General features: G+C 42.6%; 1 protein-coding gene across 1 annotated transcript in view; it reads left to right on the forward strand.

Moving 5' to 3' along the window:
- Positions 1-2,684: 2,684 nt before the first annotated feature.
- Positions 2,685-11,023, forward strand: part of pak1 (p21 protein (Cdc42/Rac)-activated kinase 1) — a 52,972-nt gene continuing 44,633 nt past the window's right edge. Inside the window, exon 1 of the mRNA XM_079272452.1 lies at positions 2,685-2,812. The gene's annotated coding sequence lies outside the window, so the exon portion shown is untranslated. The remainder of the gene's footprint in view (positions 2,813-11,023) is intronic.

The raw sequence follows: 11,023 nt of genomic DNA on the forward strand, positions 1-11,023 counted from the left end.
CCGATGGAAGTCTCTGCTGTGCGGGGCTGCTGCTTTATCCCGGAGGATGCCGGCTTCAACCGGGAGCAAATGAGCTTCAGTCCCGTTAACTCATATGGTGCGGAAGTGACTGAACTCTGCAGTTTCCCCCCTCCTCACCCTCCCTTTGTCCCCTCTTGTCCTTTCCCATCTCCTCCCTCATTAGCCCGGCCCCACTCTCCTCTCCTACTCTCTGATTTATTGCCGTTCCTCTCCCTTATCACTCCCCTGTCGTCTCATCCCTCTCTGCACATCATCTTCCTCAGTCTTCATCTGGTTTACATTTGACTCCAAATGGCCTAAGCCGATTTAGCCCACAACTGATTCTTTCCCCTATTTCAGCCCCTATGTGCGGATTTTCTGGACATGGATGCCAATGCACTGAGCCTCAGCCCATGTTGGGCCAGAGTTGTGTACATTATTGGTTATTTTGTTACAGTATGTGTACAAACAATTTAAAAATAGGTATAAAATCCAAAATAATGTCACTGTTGAGCAGCAGACAAGTTAGAATAAGCTGAATCCTTGTGAGGAAACACTAACTGGTCTGTGGATGCTGTCATGGAATTAAATAATTAAAGTATATATTATTGTATGTTTCAGATAATTAATAAGAGACGCATGTCATGTCAGAGTTCCCCATTCTTTCTTTACGATGCTAAACCTGAGAGGATATGGGTACCTCATGGCGTCTTTCTCCCACGCCATGCTCTTGGCACCACAGCTGTCTCTTCACTCCTCTTGGTGTACGGGTCGAGACTGAATGGTTGTGGATCGCGTACGAAGAAGTTTTCTCCCTGCTGACAACTGAAAGTCATTGTTTCAGGTCTTCATGTGCTGTGGAGCTCTCAGATGAGGTCAGAGGTCAGAGACATTCCACAGGGCAAGCTTGTCCTCACAGACACATCTAACCATATCGGCAGGAGTTGGCCTCCCTAGGGAGCTTGAAGGTGTAAGAGTCCCTTTCCCTTTTGGTGATGATAAGTTATTCTGCATGACTGTGTGAGAGAGACGTAAAGTGTGTATGTATCTACGTTTGTGATTGGGTAGAGTAAGAGTGAGAGATAAGAATAAATGAATACAATCAATATTTTATCTCAAAATAATTTCACACTGTCCTCTATTTTTAAAGTAGCACATCACAGACATGTCTCTTTATTCTGGTGCTACCTGTATTGGTCTCAACACATTTTGAGATAGACAGCAATAGCGGGAAGGTCTGTGTATCATCATTGCTTGGAGGAAATATCCAACGTTTTTTCACTCACATGAGAGAAACAACAATTTCTAAGAGCATCACAAACTTGTAGAAGTAAACACAAGCAGCCCAAGCTGACCAGTCACAGTCCCGTGTGGTAATTGTGATTTTTTTCCCTCAATACCTTTTTCAAGTTATGTAGATGTCGCCACTAGATGTCGCTGTCTCTCTATTCTCCCCATTTAGTGCGGTACCTTCATAATGATCATGAACACGTGTGTTCTGAGGAGACAATACATGACGCCTTCAAGGATTCAACAACTGGTTATTGTTTTGCTGGAATAGAAATCAAAATGATGTCGAAATAGATTTTTTTCCAAAGGACGTTCCCCATTAATGTTTTTTTGGGGTGAGTTTTTTCTTATCTGAATTGAGGGTCCAAGGAAAAGAGGCTGTCGTATTCTGTACAGAATGTAAAGCCCCTTGATATACATTATATTTTATTGGAACTATTATCATAATTATTTTTATTGATTCAACTTTGCAATATTTATCTTTACACCTCAAACGTTCTTTATTTCCTGTATTTTCTCTCATCTTTGTCTTATTAATGAATCATGTGATATAAAGTACTTGTGGTGAATGATATTCTTTATAAATTCTTCCTTCTTTTTAGTTTTTGATCGATTGTGGGAAGTAACACTTACTAAAGTACTGTAGGCTACTTAAGTACAACTTTGATGTACCGTACTTGTTCTTTCTTTCAGTGTTTCCATTTTTTTGGTACTTCATACTTCAACTTTAGCTCCACCATTACCAGTTACAACACTAAAGTGATCTGTACATTCATTTATGAATGATTATAATCCAATTATATGCTAAATATTATTCTACACTGTTGCATTGCTACTTTTTTGAAGTAAAAGTATATTTCTCCTCCACTGAATGTCACTAAACAAGACAATCAAGCAGAAATATTTTACCCAACCAGAGAACTCATTTAAAAATCATTACATCTGTGAGTACGTTTTTATCTTATCTTTTTTCCATGCAGTGCATACAGTGTATTGTCCACTGGACATCCATGAGAGCATGATAAGTAAAAGCCGTATTTTTTGTATTGGTATCTAAATATAAAAGCTAAAATCCATGTGAGTCACCCACTGGCCGAGTTACACCTGAATGTAACGTCCTCAGCCAGAGCTTCGAGGTAAACTGCAATGTTGACTTTCCCCCGAAGGCTGTGAACGCCTCACCGCTCGCTTTCTAGCAATGAGCCGCGCCCCGCCCCGGACTCTGAGCACACCAGCCAATCGGCGGCAGGTGGTCATACCAGTAGCCAATGGCGTGTCCGGAGCGCTTTTGAAGGGGGCGGGTGTTTCTGTAGAGCAGGCTTCTCCGTGCCTAGCTAACAATAGCCTGGACTCGGCAAGTTTACTGTGAAAAAAAAATCCAGCCAGGAGGGCGACAGAGCGAAGCGGAGCTGAACCGGGAGGAGAACAGAGTTTCACCGAATACACGAGACGTTGTGACCCGGTGTCGGAAAATTATCACGGGGCATTCTGGTATTTTTACATTTTTGCAACCAGACAAGTGGTGAGTGAGCCTTTTCCCACTTTGTTCCTAAACCCTCAAACGTAGCCGTTCATCTCCGTTCTCAGCCGGGCATGGTGCGGTTGGGAATGAGGGGCTCGTTTACCCGTGAATAGGAAGGGGTTAATGCTTCACGGTAGGCTGGCTGGGTGGGGTGGGGGTGGGGGGGCACCACACTATTATTCTGTATCTGCATCCATATATTAACGCCCCGGTACCACGCAGGCCCCGCACACAGGGGGCTCGAAGTCAGCCACAACGAGGTTATTACAGTCCGATGGTGGATGTTTGGTGCCATTATATATATTTATATATGTTTTATTACACCGGTGTCCTCCCAACCAGATAGCTCTGAAAACATGGCAGTTTCTGCTGGTCAACACGTGAACACGGCAGGGCGAGTATGGAATGAATGAAAGAATGACTGGATGAAATAAATCCACTTTACCAATCTCTGAACCTACCACAAAGTCTGACGTGATTCATCAGCAAGTCCACGCGAGCCCGAACCCTCTGCTGCTGCCCGAGAATAGAAAATGATGTAGTTTATTTCTAGGCTCTTATAATAAGTACTAAAGTGTTTGATCCATATCATCTCGTAAATGATCTGTTATAAGATGAATTTAATATCCAGTAGCGCAAAGTAACTATTCTAAATGCACTGAAGTACAATGTTGAGGTACTCTGACTTAATATTAATTTTCTGCTACAGTATACTTCTCTTTCACAACATCTTAGAGGCAAAAACTGTATTTATTTTTTTACTTTTACTTCTGTTATTTGATGACTAAAGTTCCTTGTTACCCTGCGGATTGATTTTAATGAAACATAAAATAATAAACAAATACATTCTGAAGAAATAATTGAATCCTAGGAGGAAATTGACAAGCTTCACCTGCATTATTTAGAGTATATAAAGTTAGCCCCACCTTTACTAGATGCAACATTAGAGCGATGAGCACGTGAATGCATCAATGATTATAATCCAATAATAGAATATAGATATTCTTCACAATGAGTACTTTTACTTTTGGTACTTTTAGGTATTTGTACACAGTGGTATCGCCACTTTTACATAACTAAAATATCTGAGTACTTCTGCCACTACTGTTAATTGTACTGCTTCCTGCAGATTCACGTTACCTGCTGTATCATTAATCACTGTAAACTAGTAGTTTTCTACGGTGCGTTCACAGTAACCTGTCATTAATGTACTGGGGCTCTGTCGGGTCATACAGCCGAGTTGGGCTGGCGTTGCCCTTTGCTCCCTGTTATAAACAGTTTATTTCCTCATCTGACCGGTTTCCAGGATAATGCAAAGCTGTAAGGAAGCTGCTTGAACAAGTGTTGGTGGCAGACAGAAGACAAACACAGTCGGAGAGTTCCAGCACCTCAGTCTGAAGGCCTCTGCTGTAGCACATGTGTGTGAATTGGAACGGAGCCTATTGAACTATCAGGGGAGCTTAGACCCCACTGAAGTGAGTGCAGTAGAATATTAGATTTATTAATTATATTCAATATTTGATGGTTCGCACAGATAAATTCATTTGATCTTTCTTATATTTGAGCCAAGGATTAGACGTTCAGCACGCCGTTGTGTCGATGCTCGTTTCCATTCACATGAAAGAATGATAAATTAAATAGAATGACGTATGTTCTTGGTCCTGATAGAAAAGATTGTGTTAACGCACTGAATCCTGATTTTCACTCATGTTAGACTAGAAACATTTAGCCCATTAATTTGATTGAGAAAATTAACCGGCAACTATTTTGATAATTGAGTTTGTTATTTTTTAAGTGAAAATGGGGAAAAATTCCCTAATTTCAGGTTATTTTCTGCGTTTAGTTGTCTAATCTTATTATAAATGTATTTTCTTTTCATTTTGGACCTTTTGTCAGACAAAACAAGACATTTGTAGACGTCACTGTGGACTCAGGGAAGTTATGACGGACCCTTTTTTGTCGGCCAAACAATTGATCGATTGTTGACATAATCGTTATTTGCAGACCTACTTTACCTGTGCTTTAAAGGAGCTTTAAAATTCGGAAAAGACAATAAATTCAGGTGTTTCCTATTAGCCCCGCCTCCCAGCCCTCGGCCCAGCCTCGAAAAAAAAGGCTTCACTGACTCCCAAATAATGCTCATGAAAGGGCATCATGTGACGGACCCGGAAGTTGTGATTCTATGCTTTGAACACTACGTTACATTATCTTTAAAGTCCAGTCCTCTTCCCGAGTGCTTGATCTATTGGGTTATGGTTTAAGGGCGGTGGCTGCGCAGCAGTTGCCATGGAGACCTGGGAGTGACCAGAGGAGTGTTTTATGACCCCATGTGAAGCACGAGGCCACCCAGTCCCTGCTTTGACACCTCGACAGCATGAAGGAGAGCGAGAGAGAGAGAGTTAATGACCCATTTGGTTACTCTGTGTGTGTGTGTGTGTGTGTGTGTGTGTGTTCCTTTTGGGCTCTGTCTCACCTGTCATTGAAGTTCTTTTAACCCCGAAACAGTTCGTGTTCATCTGCTGACCTACAATAGAGCTACTTACTGACACACACACACACACACACACACACACACACACACACACACACACACACACACACACACACACACACACACACACACACACACACACTTTTGTCTCAACACTTTACCTGACAAACGTGTTGGCAAACAGTTGCTTATTTACACATTCATCACGAGTTAAAAAGGCTGTAAATCTCTGCAGATTTCAGGAAACCAAAGGTTGTCATTTTATGTTGCTTCGTCAGTATAAGTCTGGGTTCCCAGAATGCATTTCATCCAATGTCCGCTTGTTTTGCTCTCTATTCCGACTTGTGTTGAACCAAAGCCTGCTCGAACATGATTGGTCAGAACTCATTACACTACAGACGGAAACCAGAACGCTACCGATTCCAATATGCAACAGAGGTGCAGCAGGCTAGCCGTTTACCCTTGTTTCCAGTCTTTGTGCTAAGCTAAGCTAACTGGCTGCTGACTGTGGCTTCAGACCAAAACAACGGTGTCCCTCGCTGTGTTTTACGACCGCGGTCGGGAAGCTAAAGCAGGTCAGTTTGTCCGTTGTGGGCATAGACTGTTGTGAAGTGGAGCTTCTAATGACGACCAAGACACGTCTGGTTTTGAACGGAACACGTTTACTGTCTGAAACTGCAGTATAACAACTGTTACAGTAAACAGCGCGATCTTGCACCCGACATATAGGTTTTTTCTTATCATCATCATTGTTAGCATCAATAAGACACCTACCATGCTACTTCTCGCTCCTCAAAGTAAAAGCACTTCCTGTTTCATGCTCTTCACAATAAAAGTACACATGCAATCAAACAATTTACAACATAGACTGTATATGAGAAGTGGACGTAGTCTCATAGTGATGTCACCCGTTGGTTTGTGGACTGCAGTTTCTGAAGCCTTGAGTTTGTCATTTTGGCCGTCACCATCTTGTTTTTTTGCAACCAGTGAACGGAAATGACCATATTTGGAATGCGGAGGAGTGAAGTAGAGACGCTGTGTACGGCTCTGGTAGCGACCTGTCAATCACAGTAAGCCCGCCCTAAAGCATACCCTGCTTTATGGTCTAAATTAGTTTACTGATGTAATTTACTAAATGAACGTCATGTGTATTGAATAAGACTTGAAACTAGAGATTGAGACATAAACTCATGTTTACAATGTTTACTGAGGAAATAAATCAAGAGAGAAGTAGAGTCATTTTCTCACTTCTATACAACCAGAGGAGTCGCCCCCTGATGGCCAGGAGAGAGAATGCAAGTTTAAGACACTTCACTATTGGCTTCACTCTTGAGAACCGGAGGTTGCCGCCTGCTTCTGGGCTACTGTACAAACATGGCGGCCCTCTCTGTATGTAGATATAAACGGCTCATTCTAAGGAACAATTCTTATTTTCAGGTGATTATACACCAAAGAAAACCTACTTATTAATACTCCCTAAATACACACTGTTCCTTTCAAGGATTTCTGTAACATAATTAGCTGCATATATATCAGGTGGTGGCAGATTTCTACAGTCAGCAATGTACTACATTACTCGTTAGGATGTATACATTTCTTTGCCGCGCACACTCACACACAGCATCAACAGAAACGGTACTGTTGGCTGTGGAGCAGCCAGAATCCTGCCAGCAGCTGAATAATGGATAGTCTGTCTGCCTGGAGCTGCTGTCTAGACGCTCCCTCCTCTTCCCTCCATCAAAGCTGTGGTCCATATTGTCTTCAAGTGTTTCATCCGCTTCGTGGATGTGAAGGCAGATGAAAGGAGGCGCATCTCTAAGCCGTTCATAGCAGAAGAGGGATCGCTGATACTGCTGGTGTGTGTTTATGATGAGCAGAGGATAAACATATTCCTCCTCGCGTCACTTCCCTTTCATAGAGGAGAGTCCGGAGAGGAAGAGGAGTCTACAGGTGGAGCTCCGTTCAGGGATAACATGGGTGTAATTTGATTCGTTTTTCTGTCAACGCTGATCCGTCTGAGCGTGTTTGCTGCGGTCAGAAGCTCTTCCCTGTGTGTTGTGCAGGTTCCCCCCTCAACCTGCAAAAAACACCGCCAGACATTAGAAACACTCCACAAACTGTCTACTAGCAGGTGTTGAAGATGTCCCGCCTGTGCTGTCTCCATATGTGCATTAAGGCTGCACAGGGAGACTGTGCTGGTTCGACTTCTTCAAACACAGAAACCAAGATACCGAAACTGGATATTACAGGAGTTCCTGAATGACACACCCTCTTTACAAAGACAGATCAATGAAGAGTACGGCTGAATGACTTCGAACATTTTTGATTATTTTGACAATTGCGATTTGCAATATTAGAGGGAACGATGACTTTGACATCATTTTTCTCGTTATGCACTGGAACACATCATAGAATACATATGGTGTGATCTTTGCATGGATCTGTAGAGTACGACGTGTGGGCCAGGACCACAGCGTTTCATTCAAAACAGTATTTTGACACTTTCTTCACACAAATGTTGCGCCTCTTGCGATTTTGAAAATTGCAGCAGGCCACGTTGCGATTTCAATCAGATTCCATAAATCTAATAACTCTTTAACATTTTTCACAGAAATCTCTCAGCTGTTTGATTAAATACCCTGAATATGAAAAGATATCGATGAAGACGGTCCAAGCCAGAGCCCAGCTTCTTGAGGGCTGACATCATGTGTGTGTGTGTGTGTGTGTGTGTGTGTGTGTGTGTGTGTGTGGAGCCCAGAGACCATATGGTGGAGGAAACACCCACTCATTGGGACCAGCCACACCTCCCAGTAACACACACACACACACACACTTTTAATCTGCCCTTCAGTATTGCACGCACACACACGAGCAGCTGAAACTCAGTGTGAACATGTGAGGAAGATGACTGAGAGGGTGAGGAGGAAGGTTGTCTGTCACACCTCAGTCTCAGCCATTCGTGTGTGTGTGTGTGTGTGTGTCTGCATATTTATGTGTTGAAGTATTGTGTTCACACCCTGCAGCTTTGCATCATAGAGAGATACTGTGTGTGTGTGTGCGCGTGCACATTTGATCGTTACATGATCACACACACTGTTTTTGTTGGAAAGTGTGTGTCTGCTGGGAGATGAACACATGAGTGTGTGTTTTCACCACTTGAATGACGTGACCCTGTCTCCACTAACAGTGTTTTGTCAACACATGGTCAAGGGGAATGGGTTCATACAGTTTGTGTGTGTGTGTGTGTGTGTGTGTGTGATAATCATTTGATGGAACACCTCATGTCTAAATTCCTCCCTAAATAGTTTCTGGTTAGTGTCAGGCTCTTCCTCATTTCTTTCTTGCAACACAGCTGACAGGCTTGTTATCAGCTGTTACGTTGATGTTTTTCTACTTTCCTTCAATGACGACTATTTTACCAGAGATAAAAAGGGTATCATTCCAGGATGGTCTCATCCAGCATTCGTAGCTATACCTACAACAAAGAATGTGCCGTAATTCGTAGGTATCCCGTGGAAGGTGGATGGGTCCAACAAACAGCGACCGTTGACCGGGAAGCCACTGTCGTCCCCCGTGGGAAAGGAGAAGTCGATGTTGAGTTATTTGTAATGTCATTGCGTACCTCAGTAGCAGATCTTCAGTAGTTATTTTCCTAAACCGAACAAAGTATTTCACCATCTCTTCCTAAACGTAACTAGTAGTTTTGTTGCCTAAACCTAAGTGAGTTGTATCCTGTGAATTTTATTTTGAAAAGACCGCATGCATGTATCGAGCGGAAAGTGTTTCGTGAAACGAGTGTTTTGTTGGAAAATGCACATAAATTGCAGATTAACTTCTCCTAAGATATCAAACCAACCGTTGTATGAAGATGCGTTTATAATTGTGATTTATTTACATGATGAATAGTTCTGGCCCCAGAAGAAGAAGAAGAATGAAATGTTTCAAACTTCCATTTAGTGGATGTCCCCAACGTGTTACATGACCAGAGAATACTGTTGGAACTTTGATACTGAATTCGTTTTCCAGACCAGAAAGACGGTCGGTGACCCTCCATCATTTATGACGATGGTTAGTGAATGAAGGCCTTTTTAAAGGGCCGATGTGTAAGATCAACAAGAACAACTGACTGACTGTCTGATTCTTATGGTTTTAGTTTCCCTGCGCAGGTTCAATATGCATATTTTTTAAAATCTTTGATGAATTGATTAGTCAGTCCCCAGACGGTACATCTTGCTCCATCGCTGTAGTGATGCACATGATGTTTTCACATGCCGACGTCATGATATCATTTCTACAGATCTCCACAGCCGCTATCGACTGCAGAACACGGCCAAATGTTCAAAGATAAAAAGGCCGACTCTCCTGAGATCAGTCTGCTTTCTTTTTCTTGTCCTTCCTCAATACTTCCTCTTCATCCCTCTCTCTTCTTCCCTCTTGCCATCCTCCTCTTTCTTCCTCTCCAAACGCATCGTTCCTCACCCTCCTCCTCTTCATCGTCTCTCTTTTCCATCTTGCTCTTCATCCCTCTTGTGTCATACTTCTTCTCTTCATCCTGCTCCCTTCCCTTCTTTCTTCGTCTTCCTCCCTCTCCTTCATCCTTCTTTCCTTCCTCCATGACCCACATGTCTGCATGACCTCTTTTCGTCCTCTTCTTCACCTCTTCGTCCCGTGTTCACTCCTCTCCTCCAGTGTATGTGACGTAGCCAGTGAAGCAGATACAACACGATTATCTATAAATACCCCTTCATGTCTCTCACTGTCAAACAGAGGAAGCCTCTCCTTTTGCTCTCGTCCACCAGTTATATTTTCTTCTCTCTGCTCTTCTAGCCAGAGGGATTCTCTCACGTCCCGTCTCTTCCTCTCGCATTTAAAGCAGGAGGAAACGTCTTCACATTGAAATGAGTGAAGTTGGCATATTTTAGAGAGGAACAGTGTAGCGATGCATTAAAGTCGGAAACAGTGTGCGAATTACACAGTGGGCCGATCAAAGGATGATTAAGATGATTACATAAATGGTCTGTTCATCGTTACTGCTGAGTGTATTTGCATGGTGAAATGGTGAAAGGTGAGGAGCAGGAAGCCATAAGGATGTTGTTGGTGCTGCAGTTTCATTTTTTTTCTTTTTTGTGACCAAATGTTATTGATTTTCATGATATGCATTATGCGTTGGGAATCAACAGCAAATGAACAGTGAAAAATAAGACAAAAATTGAAAGGAAGAAAAAATGAAGTGTGATTAACATTTTATTGGACTTTTGAGAGACTTAGGCGACATATAAATATAAATATATATATACAGCTAAGACAGTGTTTCTTGAGATCATGAAAATATTTTGTTGCATTATTATACATGTATATTTTCTTTTCTTTCACCTGTTCTATAATTGCTTGTCTTCTCTCTCTTGGAGATTGAACGACTTTGTCAGATTTGTTTCCAGAGTCTCTTTCCTGAATTCATTTCTCAGCCTCGTCACTCTCAGGCGTAGATCCGTCTCTCTCATCGTGTCCACTCCCCAGGGGGGACGTTTGATGCCGTGCTCTCACCTCCGGTTTAACAGAAAGACGAGAACAACACCCTCCTCCCTCCTCCCTCCTCCCTCCTCCCTCCTCCCTCCTCCCTCGCCAACTCACTCCCCATTTGAAATATGGACAGTCAAGTCTGTCTGTATCAGGTTCAAAGAACGAACAAACCACATTATTGACATCAAAGAGCTAGGTTT

Source organism: Melanostigma gelatinosum (genome assembly GCF_949748355.1).
Source record: "Melanostigma gelatinosum genome assembly, chromosome: 7".
Lineage (NCBI taxonomy): Eukaryota > Metazoa > Chordata > Actinopteri > Perciformes > Zoarcidae > Melanostigma > Melanostigma gelatinosum.